The following is a 19,418-nucleotide window of genomic DNA, read 5'->3' on the forward strand; positions in this document are numbered from 1 at the left end:
GGAGGGGGGCGAGGGGGATTGAGGGAGGGGGCGAGGGTGTTTGAGGGAGGGGGGCGAGGGGGTTTGAGGGAGGGGGGCGAGGGGGTTTGAGGGAGGGGGGGCGAGGGGGTTTGAGGGAGGGGGGCGAGGGGGTTTGAGGGAGGGGGGCGAGGGGGTTTGAGGGAGGGGGACGAGGGGGTTTGAGGGAGGGGGCGAGGGGGTTTGAGGGAGGGGGGCGAGGGGATTTGAGGGAGGGGGGCGAGGGGATTTGAGGGAGGGGGGCGAGGGGGATTGAGGGAGGGGGCGAGGGGGATTGAGGGAGGGGGGCGAGGGGGTTTGAGGGAGGGGGCGAGGGGGTTTGAGGGGGGGCGAGGGGGTTTGAGGGAGGGGGGGCGAGGGGGTTTGAGGGAGGGGGGCGAGGGGGTTTGAGGGAAGGGGGGCGAGGGGGTTTGAGGGAGGGGGCGAGGGGGTTTGAGGGCAGGGGTCGAGGGGGTTTGGGGGAGGGTGGCGAGGGGGTTTGAGGGAGGGGGCGAGGGGGTTTGAGGGAGGGGGGCGAGGGGGTTTGAGGGAGGGGGGCGAGGAGGTTTGAGGGAGGGCGGCGAGGGGGTTTGAGGGAGGGCGGCGAGGGGGTTTGAGGGAGGGCGGCGAGGGGGTTTGAGGGAGGGCGGCGAGGGGGTTTGAGGGAGGGCGGCGAGGGGGTTTGAGGGAGGGCGGCGAGGGGGTTTGAGGGAGGGGGGCGAGGGGGTTTGAGGGAGGGGGGCGAGGGGGTTTGAGGGAGGGGGCGAGGGGGTTTGAGGGAGGGGGGCGAGGGGGTTTGAGTGAGGGGGTTTGAGGGAGGGGGGCGAGGGGGTTTGAGGGAGGGGGGCGAGGGGGTTTGAGGGAGGGGGGCGAGGGGGTTTGAGGGAGGGGGCGAGGGGGTTTGAGGGAGGGGGCGAGGGGGTTTGAGGGAGGGGGCGAGGGGGTTTGAGGGAGCGGGGCGAGGGGGTTTGAGGGAGAGGGGCGAGGGGGTTTGAGGGAGGGGGCGAGGGGGTTTGAGGGAGGGGGCGAGGGGGTTTGAGGGAGGCGGGCGAGGGGGTTTGAGGGAAGCGGGCAGGGCGTTTGAGGGAGGGGGCGAGGGGGATCGAGAGAGGGGGCGAGGGGATCGAGGGAGGGGGCGAGGGGGATCGAGGGAGGGGGCGAGGGGGATCGAGGGAGGGGGGGCGAGGGGGATCGAGGGAGGGGAGCGAGTGGGATCGAGGGAGGGGAGCGAGGGAGGGGAGCGAGGGGGATCGAGGGAGGGGGGGCGAGGATGATCGAGGGAGGGGGGCGAGGGGGATCGAGGGAGGTGGCGAGGGGGATCGAGGGAGGTGGCGAGGGGGATCGAGGGAGGGGGCGAGGGGAATCGAGGGAGGGGGCGAGGGGAATCGAGGGAGGGGGCGAGGGGGATCGAGGGAGGGGGCGAGGGGGATCGAGGGAGGGGGCGAGGGGGATCGAGGGAGGGGGGGCGAGGGGGATCGAGGGAGGGGAGCGAGGGGGAGTGAGGGAGGGGGCGAGGGGGAGTGAGGGAGGAGGCGAGGGGGAGTGAGGGAGGGGGGCGAGGGGGAGTGAGGGAGGGGGGGCAAGGGGGGGTGAGGGAGGGGGGCGAGGGGGAGTGAGGGTGGGGGGCGAGGGGGAGTGAGGGGGGGGCGAGGGGGAGTGAGGGGGGGGCCGAGGGGGAGTGAGGGGGGGGCCGAGGGGGAGTGAGGGAGGGGGGCGAGGGGGAGTGAGGGAGGGCCGAGGGGGAGTGAGGGAGCGGGCGAGGGGGAGTGAGGGAAGGTGGCGAGGGGGAGTGAGGGAGGGGGGCGGTAGGGGGATTGAGGGAGGGGGCGAGGGGGATTGAGGATGGGGGCGAGGGGGATTGAGGGAGGGGGCGAGGGGGATTGAGGGCGTGGGGGATTGAGGGAGGGGGCGAGGGGGATTGAGGGAGGGGGCGAAGGCGATTGAGGGAGGGGGCGAGGGCGATTGTGGGAGGGGAGGGGCATTGAGGGGGACGAGGGGAATTGAGGAGGGGGCGAGGGGAATTGAGGAGGGGGAGAGGGGAATTGAGGAGGGGGTGAGGGAATTGAGGAGGGGGCGAGGGGAATTGAGGAGGGGTCGAGGGGAATTGAGGAGGGGGCGGGGGATTTGAGGAGTGGGCGAGGGGGTTTGAGGGAGGGCGGCGAGGGGGTTTGAGGGAGGGCGGCGAGGGGGTTTGAGGGAGGGCGGCGAGGGGGTTTGAGGGAGGGCGGCGAGGGGGTTTGAGGGAGGGCGGCGAGGGGGTTTGAGGGAGGGCGGCGAGGGGGTTTGAGGGAGGGCGGCGAGGGGGTTTGAGGGAGGGCGGCGAGGGGGTTTGAGGGAGGGCGGCGAGGGGGTTTGAGGGAGGGGGCGAGGGGGTTTGAGGGAGGGGGGCGAGGGGGTTTGAGGGAGGGGGGCGAGGGGGTTTGAGGGAGGGGGGCGAGGGGGATTGAGGATGGGGGGGCGAGGGGGATTGAGGGAGGGGGCGAGGGGGATTGAGGGAGGGGGCGAGGGGGATTGAGGGAGGGGGCGAGGGGGATTGAGGGAGGGGGCGAGGGGGATTGAGGGAGGGGGCGAGGGGGATTGAGGGAGGGGGCGAGGGGGATTGAGGGAGGGAGGCAGAAGGGGGGGGAAGAGGGAGTGAGGCTGGTGGGGGGGAAGTGGGAGTGAGGCAGAGAGGGAGTGAGAGAGGCAGAGAGAGTGAATGTACGAGGGAGAGAGACAGAGAGGGAGGGACGCAGAGAGGGAGGGACGCAGAGAGGGAGGAGGTGAGGGAAGCAGGGAGGGAGTGCGGGCTCCGGGGGGGGGAGAAGAGGGAGGGAGGCAAGGGGGGGCGAGGGGATTGAGGGAGGGGGGCGAGGGGGATTGAGGGAGGGGGGCGAGGGGGATTGAGGGAGGGGGGCGAGGGGGATTGAGGGAGGGGGCGAGGGTGTTTGAGGGAGGGGGGCGAGGGGGTTTGAGGGAGGGGGGCGAGGGGGTTTGAGGGAGGGGGGCGAGGGGGTTTGAGGGAGGGGGGCGAGGGGGTTTGAGGGAGGGGGGCGAGGGGGTTTGAGGGAGGGGGACGAGGGGGTTTGAGGGAGGGGGCGAGGGGGTTTGAGGGAGGGGGGCGAGGGGATTTGAGGGAGGGGGGCGAGGGGATTTGAGGGAGGGGGGCGAGGGGGATTGAGGGAGGGGGCGAGGGGATTGAGGGAGGGGGGCGAGGGGGTTTGAGGGAGGGGGCGAGGGGGTTTGAGGGGGGGCGAGGGGGTTTGAGGGAGGGGGGGCGAGGGGGTTTGAGGGAGGGGGGCGAGGGGGTTTGAGGGAAGGGGGGCGAGGGGGTTTGAGGGAGGGGGCGAGGGGGTTTGAGGGCAGGGGTCGAGGGGGGTTTGGGGGAGGGTGGCGAGGGGGTTTGAGGGAGGGGGCGAGGGGGTTTGAGGGAGGGGGGCGAGGGGGTTTGAGGGAGGGGGGCGAGGAGGTTTGAGGGAGGGCGGCGAGGGGGTTTGAGGGAGGGCGGCGAGGGGGTTTGAGGGAGGGCGGCGAGGGGGTTTGAGGGAGGGCGGCGAGGGGGTTTGAGGGAGGGCGGCGAGGGGGTTTGAGGGAGGGCGGCGAGGGGGTTTGAGGGAGGGGGGCGAGGGGGTTTGAGGGAGGGGGGCGAGGGGGTTTGAGGGAGGGGGCGAGGGGGGTTTGAGGGAGGGGGGCGAGGGGGTTTGAGTGAGGGGGTTTGAGGGAGGGGGGCGAGGGGGTTTGAGGGAGGGGGGCGAGGGGGTTTGAGGGAGGGGGGCGAGGGGGTTTGAGGGAGGGGGCGAGGGGGTTTGAGGGAGGGGGCGAGGGGGTTTGAGGGAGGGGGCGAGGGGGTTTGAGGGAGCGGGGCGAGGGGGTTTGAGGGAGAGGGGCGAGGGGGTTTGAGGGAGGGGGCGAGGGGGTTTGAGGGAGGGGGCGAGGGGGTTTGAGGGAGGCGGGCGAGGGGGTTTGAGGGAAGCGGGCAGGGCGTTTGAGGGAGGGGGCGAGGGGGATCGAGAGAGGGGGCGAGGGGGATCGAGGGAGGGGGCGAGGGGGATCGAGGGAGGGGGCGAGGGGGATCGAGGGAGGGGGGGCGAGGGGGATCGAGGGAGGGGAGCGAGTGGGATCGAGGGAGGGGAGCGAGTGGGATCGAGGGAGGGGAGCGAGGGGGATCGAGGGAGGGGGGGCGAGGATGATCGAGGGAGGGGGGCGAGGGGGATCGAGGGAGGTGGCGAGGGGGATCGAGGGAGGTGGCGAGGGGGATCGAGGGAGGGGGCGAGGGGAATCGAGGGAGGGGGCGAGGGGAATCGAGGGAGGGGGCGAGGGGGATCGAGGGAGGGGGCGAGGGGGATCGAGGGAGGGGGCGAGGGGGATCGAGGGAGGGGGGGCGAGGGGGATCGAGGGAGGGGAGCGAGGGGGAGTGAGGGAGGGGGCGAGGGGGAGTGAGGGAGGAGGCGAGGGGGAGTGAGGGAGGGGGGCGAGGGGGAGTGAGGGAGGGGGGGCAAGGGGGGGTGAGGGAGGGGGGCGAGGGGGAGTGAGGGTGGGGGGCGAGGGGGAGTGAGGGGGGGGCGAGGGGGAGTGAGGGGGGGGCCGAGGGGGAGTGAGGGGGGGCCGAGGGGGAGTGAGGGAGGGGGGCGAGGGGGAGTGAGGGAGGGCCGAGGGGGAGTGAGGGAGCGGGCGAGGGGGAGTGAGGGAAGGTGGCGAGGGGGAGTGAGGGAGGGGGGCGGTAGGGGGATTGAGGGAGGGGGCGAGGGGGATTGAGGATGGGGGCGAGGGGGATTGAGGGAGGGGGCGAGGGGGATTGAGGGCGTGGGGGATTGAGGGAGGGGGCGAGGGGAATTGAGGAAGGGGGCGAGGGGGATTGAGGGAGGGGGCGAAGGCGATTGAGGGAGGGGGCGAGGGCGATTGTGGGAGGGGAGGGGCATTGAGGGGGACGAGGGGAATTGAGGAGGGGCGAGGGGAATTGAGGAGGGGGAGAGGGGAATTGAGGAGGGGGTGAGGGGAATTGAGGAGGGGGCGAGGGGAATTGAGGAGGGGTCGAGGGGAATTGAGGAGGGGGCGGGGGGATTTGAGGAGTGGGCGAGGGGAATTGAGATGTGGGCGAGGGGAATTGAGATGGGGGCGAGGGGAATTGAGGGAGCGGCGGGCGAGGGGGAATAGGGGAAGGGGCGAGGGGGAAAAGGGGAAGGGGCGAGGGGGATTGAGGGAGGGGGCGAGGGGGAGTGAGGGAGGGGGCGAGGGGGAGTGAGGGAGGGGGTCGAGAGGGAGTGAGGGAGGGGGGGCGAGGGGGAGTGAGGGAGGGGGGGCGAGGGGGAGTGAGGGAGGGGGGGCGAGGGGGAGTGAGGGAGGGGGGCGAGGGGGAGTGAGGGAGGAGGGGCGAGGGGGAGTGAGGGAGGGGCCGAGGGGGAGTGAGGGAGGGGGGGCGAGTGGGAGTGAGGGAAGATGGCGAGGGGGATTGAGGGAGGGGGGCGGTAGAGGGATTGAGGGAAGGGGCGAGGGGGATTGAGGATGGGGGGGCAAGGGGGATTGAGGGAGGGGGGCAAGGGGGATTGAGGGCGAGGGGGATTGAGGGAGGGGGCGAGGGCGATTGAGGGAGGGGGCGAGGGCGATTGAGGGAGGGGGCGAGGGCGATTGAGGGAGGCGGCGAGGGCGATTGAGGGAGGCGGCGAGGGCGATTGAGGGAGGGGGCGAGGGCGATTGAGGGAGGCGGCGAGGGCGATTGAGGGAGGGGGCGAGGGCGATTGAGGGAGGGGGCGAGGGCGTTTGAGGGAGAGGGCGAGGGGGTTTGAGGGAGGGGGCGAGGGGGTTTGAGGGAGGGGGCGAGGGGGATCGAGCGAGGGGGGCGAGAGGGATCGAGGGAGGAGGGCGAGGGGGATCGAGGGATGGGGGGCGAGGGGGATCGAGGGAGGGGAGCGAGTGGGATCGAGGGAGGAGGTCGAGGGGGATCGAGGGAGGGGGCGAGGGGGATCGAGGGAGGGGGCGAGGGGGATCGAGGGAGGGGGCGAGGGGGATCGAGGGAGGGGGGCGAGGGGGTTCGAGGGAGGGGGCGAGGGGGTTCGAGGGAGGGGGCGAGGGGGTTCGAGGGAGGGGGCGAGGGGGAGTGAGGGAGGGGGCGAGGGGGAGTGAGGGAGGGGGCGAGGGGGAGTGAGGGAGGGGGCGAGGGGGAGTGAGGGAGGGGGCGAGGGGGATTGAGGTAGGGGGGGCGAGGGGGAGTGAGGGAGGGGCCGAGGGGGAGTGAGGGAGGGGGAGTGAGGGAGGGGGCGAGGGGGAGTGAGGGAAGGTGGCGAGGGAGATTGAGGGAGGGGGGCGGTAGGGGGATTGAGGGAAGGGGCGAGGGGGATTGAGGGAGGGGGGGCGAGGGGGATTGAGGGAGGGGGGGCGAGGGGGATTTAGGGAGGGGGTCGAGGGGGATTGAGGAAGGGGCGAGGGGGATTGAGGGAGGGGGCGAGGGGGATTGAGGGAGGGGGCGAGGGGGATTGAGGGAGGGGGCGAGAGCGATTGAGGGAGGGGGCGAGGGCGATTGAGGGAGGGGGGAGGGCGATTGAGGGAGGGGGCGAGGCGATTGAGGGAGGGGAGGGGCATTGAGGGGGGCGAGGGGAATTGAGGAGGGGGCGAGAGGGGTTTGAGGGAGGGGGGCGAGGGGGTTTGAGGGAGGGGGCGAGGGGTTTGAGGGAAGCGGGCGAGGGGGTTTGAGGGAAGCGGGCGAGGGGGTTTGAGGGAAGCGGGCGAGGGGGTTTGAGGGAGGGGGGCGAGGGGGTTTGAGGGAGGGGGTTGAGGGGGTTTGAGGGAGGGGGCGATGGGGTTTGAGTGGGGGGGCGAGGGGGTTTGAGGGAGGTGGCGAGGGGGTTTGAGGGAGGGGGCGAGGGGGTTTGAGGGAGGGGGGGCGAGGGGGTTTGAGGTATTGAGGCGAGGGGGATCGAGGGAGGGGGCGAGGGGGATCGAGGGAGGGGGCGAGTGGGATCGAGGGAGGAGGCGAGGGGGATCGAGGGAGGGGGGGCGAGGGGGATCGAGGGAGGGGATCGAGGGAGGGGGGGCGAGGGGGATCGAGGGAGGGGGCGAGTGGGATCGAGGGAGGGGGCGAGGGGGATCGAGGGAGGGGGCGAGGGGGTTTGAGTGGGGGCGAGGGGGTTTGAGGGAGGTGGCGAGGGGGTTTGAGGGAGTGGGGCGAGGAGGTTTGAGGGAGGGGGCGAGGGGGTTTGAGGGAGGGGGCAAGGGGGTTTGAGGGAGTGGGGCGAGGGGGTTTGAGGGAGGGGGCGAGGGGGTTTGAGGGAGGGGGCGAGAGGGTTTGAGGGAAGCGGGCGAGGGGGTTTGAGGGAGGCGGGCGAGAGGGTTTGAGGGAGGGGGGCGAGGGGGTGTGAGCGAGGGGGGCGAGTGGGTTTGAGGGAGGGGGCGAGGGGGTTTGAGGGATTGAGGCGAGAGGGGGCGAGGGGGATCGAGGGACGGGGCGAGGGTGATCGAGGGAGGGGGCGAGGGGGATCGAGGGAGGGGGGCGAGGGGGTTTGAGGGAGGGGGGCGAGGGGGTTTGAGGGAGGGGGCGAGAGGGGTTTGAGGGAGGTGGGCGAGGGGATTTGAGGGAGTGGGGCGAGGGGGTTTGAGGGAGGGGGGCGAGGGGGTTTGAGGGAAGCGGGCGAGGGGGTTTGAGGGAAGCGGGCGAGGGGGTTTGAGGGTGGGGGGGGGCGAGGGGGTTTGAGGGAGGGGGGGCGAGGGGTTTTGAGGGAGGGGGCGAGGGGGTTTGAGGGAGGGGGCGAGGGGGTTTGAGGGATGCGGGCGAGGGGGTTTGAGGGATGCGGGCGAGGGGGATCGAGAGAGGGGGCGAGGGGGATCGAGGGAGGGGGGCGAGGAGGATCGAGGGAGGGGGGCGAGGGGGATCGAGGGAGGGGGCGAGGGGGATCGAGGGAGGGGGCGAGGGGGATCGAGGGAAGGGGGCGAGGGGGATCGAGGAGGGGGGCGATGGGGATCGAGGAGGGGGGCGAGGGGGATCGAGGGAGGCGGCGAAGGGGATCGAGGGAGGGGGCGAGGGGGTTCGAGGGAGGGGGCGAGGGGGATGGAGGGAGGGGGCGAGGGGGAGTGAGGGAGGGGGCGAGGGGGAGTGAGGGAGGGGCGAGGGGGAGTGAGGGAGGGGGGCGAGGGGGAGTGAGGGAGGGGGGCGAGGGGGAGTGAGGGAAGGTGGCGAGGGGGAGTGAGGGAAGGTGGCGAGGGGGATTGAGGGAGGGGGCGGTCGGGGGATTGAGGGAGGGGGCGAGGGGGATTGAGGGAGGGGGCGAGGGGGATTGAACGAGGGGGTCGAGGGAGGGGGCGAGGGGGATTGAGGGAGGGGGCGAGGGGATTGAGGGAGGGGGCGAGAGCGATTGAGGGATGGGGCGAGGGTGATTGAGGGAGGGGGCGAGGGCGATTGTGGGAGGGGAGGGGCATTGAGGGGGACGAGGGGAATTGAGGAGGGGGCGAGGGGAATTGAGGAGGGGGAGAGGGGAATTGAGGAGGGGGAGAGGGGAATTGAGGAGGGGGAGAGGGGAATTGAGGAGGGGGAGAGGGGAATTGAGGAGGGGGAGAGGGGAATTGAGGAGGGGGAGAGGGGAATTGAGGAGGGGGAGAGGGGAATTAATGAGGGGTCGAGGGGAATTGAGGAGGGGCGGGGGGATTTGAGGAGTGGGCGAGGGGAATTGAGATGTGGGCGAGGGGAATTGAGATGGGGGCGAGGGGAATTGAGGGAGCGGCGGGTGAGGGGGAATAGGGGAAGGGGCGAGGGGGAAAAGGGGAAGGGGCGAGGGGGATTGAGGGAGGGGGCGAGGGGGAGTGAGGGGGCGAGGGGGAGTGAGGGAGGGGGCGAGGGGGAGTGAGGGAGGGGGGCGAGGGGGAGTGAGGGAGGGGGCGAGGGGGAGTGAGGGAGGGGGGGCGAGGGGGAGTGAGGGAGGAGGGGCGAGGGGGAGTGAGGGAGGGGCCGAGGGGGAGTGAGGGAGGGGGCGAGGGGGAGTGAGGGAGGGGGGGCGAGTGGGAGTGAGGGAAGATGGCGAGGGGGATTGAGGGAGGGGGGCAGTAGGGGGATTGAGGGAAGGGGCGAGGGGGATTGAGGATGGGGGGGGCGAGGGGGATTGAGGGAGGGGGGCAAGGGGGATTGAGGGCGAGGGGGATTGAGGGAGGGGGCGAGGGCGATTGAGGGAGGGGGCGAGGGCGATTGAGGGAGGCGGCGAGGGCGATTGAGGGAGGCGGCGAGGGCGATTGAGGGAGGGGGCGAGGGCGATTGAGGGAGGGGTCGAGGGCGATTGATGGAGGCGGCGAGGGCGATTGAGGGAGGGGGCGAGGGCGTTTGAGGGAGGGGGGCGAGGGCGTTTGAGGGAGGAGGCGAGGGGGTTTGAGGGAAGCGGGCGAGGGGGTTTGAGGGAGGGGGCGAGGGGGATCGAGAAAGGGGGCGAGGGGGATCGAGCGAGGGGGGCGAGAGGGATCGAGGGAGGAGGGCGAGGGGGATCGAGGGATGGGGGGCGAGGGGGATCGAGGGATGGGGGGCGAGGGGGATCGAGGGATGGGGGGCGAGTGGGATCGAGGGAGGGGAGCGAGTGGGATCGAGGGAGGAGGTCGAGGGGGATCGAGGGAGGGGGCGAGGGGGATCGAGGGAGGGGGCGAGGGGGATCAAGGGAGGGGGCGAGGGGGATCGAGGGAGGGGGCGAGGGGGATCGAGGGAGGGGCGAGGGGGATCGAGGGAGGGGGGCGAGGGGGTTCGAGGGAGGGGGCGAGGGGGTTCGAGGGAGGGGGCGAGGGGGTTCGAGGGAGGGGGCGAGGGGGTTCGAGGGAGGGGGCGAGGGGGAGTGAGGGAGGGGGCGAGGGGGAGTGCGGGAGGGGGCGAGGGGGAGTGCGGGAGGGGGCGAGGGGGAGTGAGGGAGGGGGCGAGGGGGAGTGCGGGAGGGGGCGAGGGGGAGTGCGGGAGGGGGCGAGGGGGAGTGAGGGAGGGGGCGAGGGGGAGTGAGGGAGGGGGGCGAGGGGGAGGGGGGCGAGGGGGAGTGAGGGAGGTGGGTTGAGGGGGGGCGAGGGGGAGTGAGGGAGGGGGGCGAGGGGGAGTGAGGTAGGGGGGGCGAGGGGGAGTGAGGGAGGGGCCGAGGGGGAGTGAGGGAGGGGGAGTGAGGGAGGGGGCGAGGGGGAGTGAGGGAAGGTGGCGAGGGAGATTGAGGGAGGGGGGCGGTAGGGGGATTGAGGGAAGGGGCGAGGGGGCTTGAGGGAGGGGGGGTGAGGGGGATTTAGGGAGGGGGTCGAGGGGGATTGAGGAAGGGGCGAGGGGGATTGAGGGAGGGGGCGAGGGGGATTGAGGGAGGGGGCGAGGGGGATTGAGGGAGGGGGCGAGAGCGATTGAGGGAGGGGGCGAGGGCGATTGAGGGAGGGGGGGAGGGCGATTGAGGGAGGGGGGGAGGGCGATTGAGGGAGGGGAGGGGCATTGAGGGGGGCGAGGGGAATTGAGGAGGGGGCGAGAGGGGTTTGAGGGAGGGGGGCAAGGGGGTTTGAGGGAGGGGGGCGAGGGGGTTTGAGGGAAGCAGGCGAGGGGGTTTGAGGGAAGCGGGCGAGGGGGTTTGAGGGAAGCGGGCGAGGGGGATTGAGGGAGTGGGGCGAGGGGGTTTGAGGGAGGGGGGCGAGGGGGTTTGAGGGAGGGGGCGAGGGGGTTTGAGTGTGGGGGCGAGGGGGATCGAGGGAGGGGGGCGAGGGGGATCGAGGGAGGTGATCGAGGGAGGGGGGGCGAGGGGGATCGAGGGAGGGGGCGAGTGGGATCGAGGGAGGGGGCGAGGGGGATCGAGGGAGGGGGGCGAGGGGGTTTGAGTGGGGGGGCGAGGGGGTTTGAGGGAGGTGGCGAGGGGGTTTGAGGGAGGGGGCGAGGGGGTTTGAGGGAGTGGGGCGAGGAGGTTTGAGGGAGGGGGCGAGGGGGTTTGAGGGAGGGGGCGAGGGGGTTTGAGGGAGTGGGGCGAGGGGGTTTGAGGGAGGGGGCGAGGGGGATTGAGGGCGAGGGGGATTGAGGGAGGGGGCGAGGGCGATTGAGGGAGGGGGCGAGGGCGATTGAGGGCGAGGGGGATTGAGGGAGGGGGCGAGGGCGATTGAGGGAGGGGGCGAGGGCGATTGAGGGAGGCGGCGAGGACGATTGAGGGAGGGGGGCGAGGGGGTTTGAGGGAAGCAGGCGAGGGGGTTTGAGGGAAGCGGGCGAGGGGGTTTGAGGGAAGCGGGCGAGGGGGATTGAGGGAGTGGGGCGAGGGGGTTTGAGGGAGGGGGGCGAGGGGGTTTGAGGGAGGGGGCGAGGGGGTTTGAGGGAGGGGGCGAGGGGGTTTGAGGGAGGTGGCGAGGGGGTTTGAGGGAGGGGGCGAGGGGGTTTGAGGGAGGGGGGGCGAGGGGGTTTGAGGTATTGAGGCGAGGGGGATCGAGGGAGGGGGCGAGGGGGATCGAGGGAGGGGGGCGAGGGGGATCGAGGGAGGGGGCGAGTGGGATCGAGGGAGGGGGCGAGGGGGATCGAGGGAGGGGGGCGAGGGGGATCGAGGGAGGTGATCGAGGGAGGGGGGGCGAGGGGGATCGAGGGAGGGGGCGAGTGGGATCGAGGGAGGGGGCGAGGGGGATCGAGGGAGGGGGGCGAGGGGGTTTGAGTGGGGGGGCGAGGGGGTTTGAGGGAGGTGGCGAGGGGGTTTGAGGGAGGGGGCGAGGGGGTTTGAGGGAGTGGGGCGAGGAGGTTTGAGGGAGGGGGCGAGGGGGTTTGAGGGAGGGGGCGAGGGGGTTTGAGGGAGTGGGGCGAGGGGGTTTGAGGGAGGGGGCGAGGGGGTTTGAGGGAGGGGGCGAGAGGGTTTGAGGGAAGCGGGCGAGGGGGTTTGAGGGAGGGGGGCGATTGGGTTTGAGGGAGGGGGCGAGGGGGTTTGAGGGAGGGGGCGAGGGGGTTTGAGGGAGGGGGCGAGGGGGTTTGAGGGATTGAGGCGAGAGGGGGCGAGGGGGATCGAGGGACGGGGCGAGGGGGATCGAGGGAGGGTGCGAGGGGGATCGAGGGAGGGGGCGAGTGGGATCGAGGGGGGGCGAGTGGGATCGAGGGAGGGGGGCGAGGGGGATCGAGGGAGGGGGGCGAGGGGGAGTGAGGGAGGGGGGCGAGGGGGAGTGAGTGAGGGGGGCGAGGGGGAGTGAGGGAGGGGGGCGAGGGGGAGTGAGGGAGAGGGGCGAGGCGGAGTGAGGGAGGGGGGCGAGGGGGAGTGAGGGAGGGTGAGGGAGGGAGGGGGAGTGAGGGAGTGAGGGAGGGGGAGAGAGAGAGGGAGGGAGGGGGAGAGAGAGAGGGAGGGAGGGGGAGAGAGAGAGGGAGGGAGGGGGAGAGAGAGAGGGAGTGAGGGGGAGAGAGAGAGAGGGAGTGAGGGGGAGAGAGAGAGAGGGAGGGAGGGGGAGAGAGAGAGAGGGAGGGAGGGGGAGAGAGAGAGAGGGAGGGAGGGGGAGAGAGAGAGGGAGGGAGGGGGAGAGAGAGAGGGAGGGAGGGGGAGAGAGAGAGGGAGGGAGGGGGAGAGAGAGAGGGAGGGAGGGGGAGAGAGAGAGGGAGGGAGTGGGAGAGAGAGAGGGTTGGAGGGGGAGAGAGAGAGGGAGGGAGGGGGGAGAGAGAGGGAGGGAGGGGGGGGAGAGAGAGGGGGGGAGAGAGAGGGAGGGAGGGAGGGGGGGAGAGAGAGGGAGGGAGGGGGAGAGAGAGAGGGAGGGGGAGAGAATGAGGGAGGGAGGGGGACAGGGGGAGAGAGGGAGGGGGAGAGAGAGTGGGAGGGAGGGAGGGGGAGAGAGAGTGGGATGGAGGGAGGGGGAGAGAGAGTGGGAGGGAGGGAGGGAGGGGAGAGAGAGTGGGCAGGAGGGAGGGAGGGGGAGCGAGAGAGTGGGCGTGAGGGAGGGAGGGGGAGAGGGAGTGGAGGGAGAGAGAGAGTGGCAGGGAGGGAGGGGATAGAGAGTGGAGGAGGGAGGGGGGAGAGAGAGTGGGAGTGAGGGAGAGAGAAGAAGCGGGAGAGAGAGTGGGAGGGAGGGGGAGAGAAGAAGCGGGAGAGTGTGAGGGAGGAAGGCGGAGAGTGTGAGGGAGGGAGGGGGAGAGAGAGTGTGAGGGAGGGAGGGGGTGAGAGTGTGTGAGGAAGGGAGGGGGTGAGAGAGTGGGAGGGAGGGAGGGGGAGAGTGTGTGGGCGGGAGGGAGGGAGGGGGAGAGAGAGTGGTCGTAAGGGAGGGAGGGGGAGAGAGAGTGGGAGGGAGGGAGGGAGGGAGGGGGAGAGAGAGTGGCAGGGAGGGAGGGGATAGAGAGTGGAGGAGGGAGGGGGGAGAGAGAGAGTGGGAGGGAGGGAGGGGAGAGAGAGTGGGAGGGAGGGGGAGAGAGGAAGCGGGAGAGAGAGTGTGAGGGAGGAAGGGGGAAAGTGTGAGGGAGGGAGGGGGATTGAGAGTGTGAGGGAGGGAGGGGGTGAGTGTGTGAGGGAGGGAAGGGGGGAGAGAGTGTGTGAGGGAGGGAAGGGGGGAGAGAGTGTGTGAGGGAGGGAAGGGGGGAGAGAGTGTGTGAGGGAGGATTGGGGGGAGAGAGAGAGTGTGAGGGAGGGAGGGGGGAGCGAGTGTGAGGGAGGGAGGGGGAGAGAGAGTGTGAGGGAGGGAGGGGGAGAGAGTGTGAGGGAGGGAGGGGGAGAGTATGAGGGAGGGGGGGAAAGAGAGTGTGAGGGAGGGGGGGAAAGAGAGTGTGAGGGAGGGAGGGGGCGAGAGAGTGTGAGAGAGGGAGGGGGTGAGAGAGTGTGAGGGAGGGAGGGGGAGAGAGTGTGGGCGGGAGGGAGGGAGGGGGAGAGAGAGTGTGATGGAGGGAGGGGGTGAGAGTGTGTGAGGGAGGGAGGGGAAGAGAGAGTGTGATGGAGGGAGGGGGAGAGAGTGTGAGGGAGGGAGGGAGACAGAGAGTGTGAGGGAGGATGGGGGAGAGAGAGAGGGAGGTAGGAAGGGAGACAGAGAGAGGGAGGTAGGGAGGGAGGGAGACAGAGAGGGAGGTAGGGAGGGAGGGAGACAGAGAGAGGGAGGTAGGGAGGGAGACAGAGAGGGAGGGAGGGAGGTGGACAGAGAGAGGGAGTGGGACAGAGGGAGGGAGGGAGGTGGACAGAGAGAGGGAGGGAGGGGGACAGAGGGAGGGAGGGAGGGAGGTGGCGGGGGGCGAGGCGGCAGGGGGAGGGGCGCGGGCGCAGAGCGGGCGAAGGCAGAGAGCGGGCGAGTGGCGCGGGCAGAGAGCGGGCACGGGCAGAGAGAGGGCGAGGGGCGCGGGCAGAGAGCGTGCGAGGGGCGCGGGCAGAGAGCGGGCCAGAGCGCGGGCAAGGGGCGCGGGCAGAGAGCGGGCGAGTGGCGCGGGCAGAGCGCGGGCGAGTGGCGCGGGCAGAGAGCGGGCGAGTGGCGCGGGCAGAGCGTGGGCAAGGGGCGCGGGCAGAGAGCGGGCGAGTGGCGCGGGCAGAGCGCGGGCAAGGGGCGCGGGCAGAGAGCGCTAGGGACAGAACGAGAGGCACAGATGATAGAAGTTTGGAGCTCTCTTCTGTAAATGGCAGTTGATCCTTGATGAATTGTTAATTTTAAATCAGAGATGGATAGCTATTTGTTAACGAAATGTATTAAGGGATTATAAAGGCCGATATATGGAGTTGGTTCGCAGATCAGCTATTGAATGGTGGAACCGGCTCGAGGAGCTAAATGGCCTACTCCTGTTCCGAAGTACCCAGGGGAGGGGTGCCCTGTACACCGCGGGGAGGGGAGTGGAGGTCTTGATCCCGGGGGGGGGGGGGGGTACTCTGTACCTTTCGGGTGGGGATGGAAGGGGCGAGACGAGGTCGCGATGCCCGGGGGAAGAGGAGAGGGGAGGGTCGCAGTGCACGGGTAAGGCGGGGAAGAGGCAACACAAGGTCCCAGGGGACGGAGCGAGACGAGGTCCTGAAGCCCGCGGGGGAAAGAGGCGAAGCGAGGTCCGGGTGCCCGGGAGGAAAGGGGCGCGGGGAGGTCCCGGTACTGGTTGCCGGGGGGGATCTGGCGGAGGCGCTCTGTATCCTGAGGTTGCTATGGTCCTGGGGGAGGGGCTCAGTACCCAGGTGGCAATGGCGGGGTTTGCTCTGATCCTGGGGGAGGGGGCCCTGTACCCAGCTGGGGTGATCGTTGCTCTAATCCTGGGGGAGGTGGCTCTATACCCGGGGGTTGTTTCAATCCGAGGGAGGGGTCTCAGTAACCGAGGAGGGCGGGGTTGCTCTGATTCTGGGGGAGGGAGGTCTGTACCCAGGGAGGAGTGGACTCTGTACCCGGGGGGAGGCTCTGTACCCGAGGGGGCGGGGTGGGGCGCTGTACCCTAGTGGGTGGGAGGGGAGTTCTCTACCCGAGGGGATGGGGGGGGGAAGCTCTCTACCCGAGGGGGTGGGGGGGGGGGAGAAGCTCTCTACCCGAGGGGGTGGGAGAAGCTCTCTACCCGAGGGGGTGGGGGGGGGGGGGGGGGGGGAGAAGCTCTCTACCCGAGGAGGTGGGGAGGGAGAAGCTCTCTACCCGAGGGGGTGGGGGCTCTCTACCCGATGGGGTGGGGGGGGAGCTCTCCACCCGAGGGGGTGGCGGGGGAGAAGCTCTCTACCCGAGGGGGTGGGGGCTCTCTACCCGAGGGGGTGGGGGGGAGCTCTCTACCCGAGGGGATGAGGGGGGGAGCTCTTTACCCGAGGAGGTGGGGGGGGGAGCTCTCTACCCGAGGGGGTGGGGGGGGAGCTCTCTACCCGAGGGGGTGGGGGGGGGGGGAAGCTCTCTACCCGAGGGGGTGGGGGGGGGCTCTCTACCCGAGGGGGTGGGGGGGGAAGCTCTCTACCCGAGGGGGTGGGGGGGGGAGCTCTCTACCCGAGGGGGTGGGGGGGGAGCTCTCTACCCGAGGGGGTCGGGGGGGGAGCTCTCTACCCGAGGGGGTCGGGGGGGGAGCTCTCTACCCGAGGGAGTGGGGTGGGGGGAGCTCTCTACCCGTGGGGGTGGGGGCACTACACCTGGGGGGGGTCTATACCGGGGGGGGGGGCGGAGAGTGGGTTCTGTACCCGGGGGAGGGGGTGGAAAAGAGAGCTCTATACCCGGGGGGGTTACACTGATCCTGGTGCCTGACGGTGGGTGGTCGGGAAAGAGAGGTGCTGACATGGACGGCGGGGCCAGGCGCTACTCTAACCCGGCCCGTTGACTGCTCAGCACCCGCTCTTTGCGAGTGCAGGAATCCCCTCCTCGGGGGGCGGCGGCGGCGGGGAGGTAGCAGGGGCCGTGCAGAGAGCGCGGCTCCGGGAGTGCAGGCGGCTGGGTGCCATCCCCCTCCCCCCGCGGCGCCGACATGTTGATTCCAGAACCGCTCGCTGTCCAGACGGAAGGTGGGGGAGAGAGAGACGGATCGGGGGGGGAGGGGGTTCGGGGAGTGAGCCGGGGGGGTTTTGGGAGAGAGAGACGGAGCTGGGGGAGGGGAGGGAGGAGGGTCTGGGAGAGAGACGGCGCGGGGGGAACTGGGGGAGAGAGGCGAGGGGTGGGGGCTGGGGGGAGCCAGGGTGGGGGGTCTGTGGGGGAGAGAGATTGGGCGGCTCCCCCCACCCCCACCCACGCCAAAGGAGAACCAGCCGAGAACTGTGCGTGTGGAGCGGGGGGAATCCCGGCCTGCTGCACTCTCCGGTCCGGCGGTGGCGGGGGGCAGGGGGTCGGGGCCGGGCCTGCTCCGCGATCAGCCTTGGACAGCGCCTTTAAGCCGCAGCGTCTAGCCCACCGAGCGAGGGCCGTCGGTGCCCGCCGCCGCCACCCCCCGGACTTCGCTCACCTGCGGCCGGCCACGGGCCCAGCGGCTGCTCGCTCTGCTGCTCTGGGCGCCTCACATTCCTTCACACCCAGGAGCCGAGGGAAACTTTCAGCCCAACTCCAGCAACAGGTCTTCCGTCCGCACAGGCCACTGACGTCAGCGCGTCGCGGCACAGCTGTCAGCGCACAACCCGTCCCGATAAACAGGACAGTGCAGCTCTGAATAGAGGGTACACCCCTCCCTATTAAACAGGACAGTGCAGCTCTGGATAAAGGATCCATCCCCTCCCCAATAAACAGGACAGTGCAGCTCTGGATAAAGGGTCTACCCCCCTCCCCAATAGACAGGACCGTGCAGCCCCGGATAGAGGGTACACCCCCTCCCCAATAAACAGGACAGTGCAGCTCTTGATAAAGGGTACACCCCCTCCCCAGTAAACAGGACAGTGCAGCTCCTGATAAAGGGTACACCCCCTCCCCAATAAACAGGACAGTGCATCTCCGGATAAAGGGTACACCCCCCTCCCCAATAAATAGGACTGTGCAGTTCCGGGTATAGAGATCACCCTCCGCGACCAAAAAACGGGAGAGTGCAGCTCCGGATATAGAAATCACCCCTCCCCAATAAACAGGAGAGTTCAGCTCCCAGTATAGGGATCACTCTCTCCCCAATAAACACAACAGTGCAGCTCCAGGTAAAGTGATCACTCTTGTTATGTATGTAAACATTACCAATGTGTAAGACTTGCCACCAGGGGGCGCACCTGTGGGAGACCCAAGGGTCACCTGCACATCCTGGGCAAGCAGGTATAAAAGGCAGTCTACCATGCTGCTTCCTCACTCTGGAGTTACAATAAAGAGACCAAGGTCAGAACAGCTTGAGCTTAATATATACAGTCTTGTGGAGTTATTCTGAACATAACAACTCCCTCCTCGATAAACATTAGTGTACAGCTCCGTGTAAAGGGATCACACCCCCACCCAAGGATGGATTAAGGGTGCCTCAGGCCCCGGGCAGTGTCCCGGCCATGGGCCCCCTACTCCCATTCACATCTTGCAGTAAATGACATTAGTGAGCTAAGTCACAGGGCACTATAGTGAGCATGCATCAGGTCAAGGTCAGATCTACATCTCAGGTTATGTTCTCATTGATACTTTGACGATACTCATTTAATATTTTATTATGTTTCCAAACAATTTCAAGTAACTGATCAGTTGATCAATGATGGCAAGGAACACTTCAGTTTTCAATTTCTCCTTGGGCGACAGCACAGTGTTTTCAGCATCTCCATCATTATAGCAGCGGTTGCGTACCCGGACGTGCCTCTGAGCTGAATTGTACTCGTGGCCACACAGCTTAATCCCTGGGTTTTCGAAGTTCTCAAACTCTGTCCACTGGGTCTTGACAAAATTGATAAGGGACTCGAGTAAGGACACCATGACAAGAAATAAAGGCATACAATGTGGCCAAGACTAGTGGGCGGCCAGAGGATTGGGACATTTTTAAAAGCCACCAGAGAACAACTAAAAAAATGATTAAGAGAAGGAAGATAGATTATGAAAGTAAACTAGCACAAAATCTAAAAACAGATAGTAAGTGTTTCTACAGGTATATAAAAAGGAAAAGAGTGGCTCAAGTAAATGTTGGTCCCCTGGAGGATGAGACCGGGGAATTAATAAAGGAGAACAGAGAAATGGCAGAGACGTTGAACAAATATTTTGTATCGGTCTTCACAGTAGAAAACACGAAAAACATCCCAATAGTGGATAATCAAGGGGCTATAGGTAGGGCTGCACTGCAGGGAGCAGCGCGTGCTGCTGCAGAAGGGCGACGGCTGTGAAGAGGGCGACTAGATTTGACCTCACCTAAATCCAGGTTGCTGATGGCACTGCGGGCAGGTACAGCAGGAGCAGCGAAGTCGGGGCGAAGGAGCAGCAAGAGTTCGTAGAGAGATATGATCGGGGCCCAGGAGAGGCGTGAGTTCAGGGCCCAGAAGAGGGGAGGGCCCAGGGGCAGCACGGGCCAGCCCACACTGCGATATGTGTGGCACGAGGTCCATGCAGCAAAGCTGGTCTCCAGTTGTCTTGGTTAACCCTTGCCACTGGACCAAGACCAAGCTCTGTCAGGCCCATGTGGTGGTTGGTGTGCAACGGCCACCACACATTAAAAAAATCCATGCACAGGCATCTTCCACCCTTCAACATGTAGTTTGGGACCTGGAATATTAGGTCCTTCATTGAAACACCAGTGAACTCATCCCTTTTTGGCATGGAAGCAAGTCATCCTTTTCGAGGGACTGCCTATGATGATGATAGGTAGGGAGGAACTTAATACAACCTAGTACTAGGTAAAATAATGGGACTAAAGGTGGACAAGTCTCCTGGACCTGATGCCTTACATCCGAGGATCTTAAGAGAAGTAGCTGCAGAGATAGTGGATGCATTGGTTGTAATCTACCAAAATTCCCTGGATTCTGGAGAGGTTCCAGCAGATTGGAAAACCGCAAAAAAGGAGGCACACAAAAAGCAGGAACCTATAGACCAGTTAGCCTAACATCTGTTGTTGGGAAAATGCTGGAGTCCATTATTAAGGAAGCAGTAGTGGGACATTTAGAAAAGCAAGATTCAATGAGAGTCAGCATGGTTTTATGAAAGGGAAATCATGTTTGACAAATTTGCTGGAGTTCTTTGAGCAGGGTGAA

The 19,418-nt window shown here is 68.1% G+C and overlaps 1 protein-coding gene across 1 annotated transcript in view; it reads right to left on the bottom strand.

The window, feature by feature from the left end:
- Positions 1 to 16,848, bottom strand: part of rest (RE1-silencing transcription factor) — a 71,589-nt gene extending 54,741 nt beyond the window's left edge. Inside the window, exon 1 of the mRNA XM_070880172.1 lies at positions 16,739 to 16,848. The gene's annotated coding sequence lies outside the window, so the exon portion shown is untranslated. The remainder of the gene's footprint in view (positions 1 to 16,738) is intronic.
- Positions 16,849 to 19,418: the final 2,570 nt, after the last annotated feature.

Source organism: Pristiophorus japonicus, chromosome 1 (assembly GCF_044704955.1).
Source record: "Pristiophorus japonicus isolate sPriJap1 chromosome 1, sPriJap1.hap1, whole genome shotgun sequence".
NCBI classification, from domain to species: Eukaryota; Metazoa; Chordata; class Chondrichthyes; family Pristiophoridae; genus Pristiophorus; species Pristiophorus japonicus.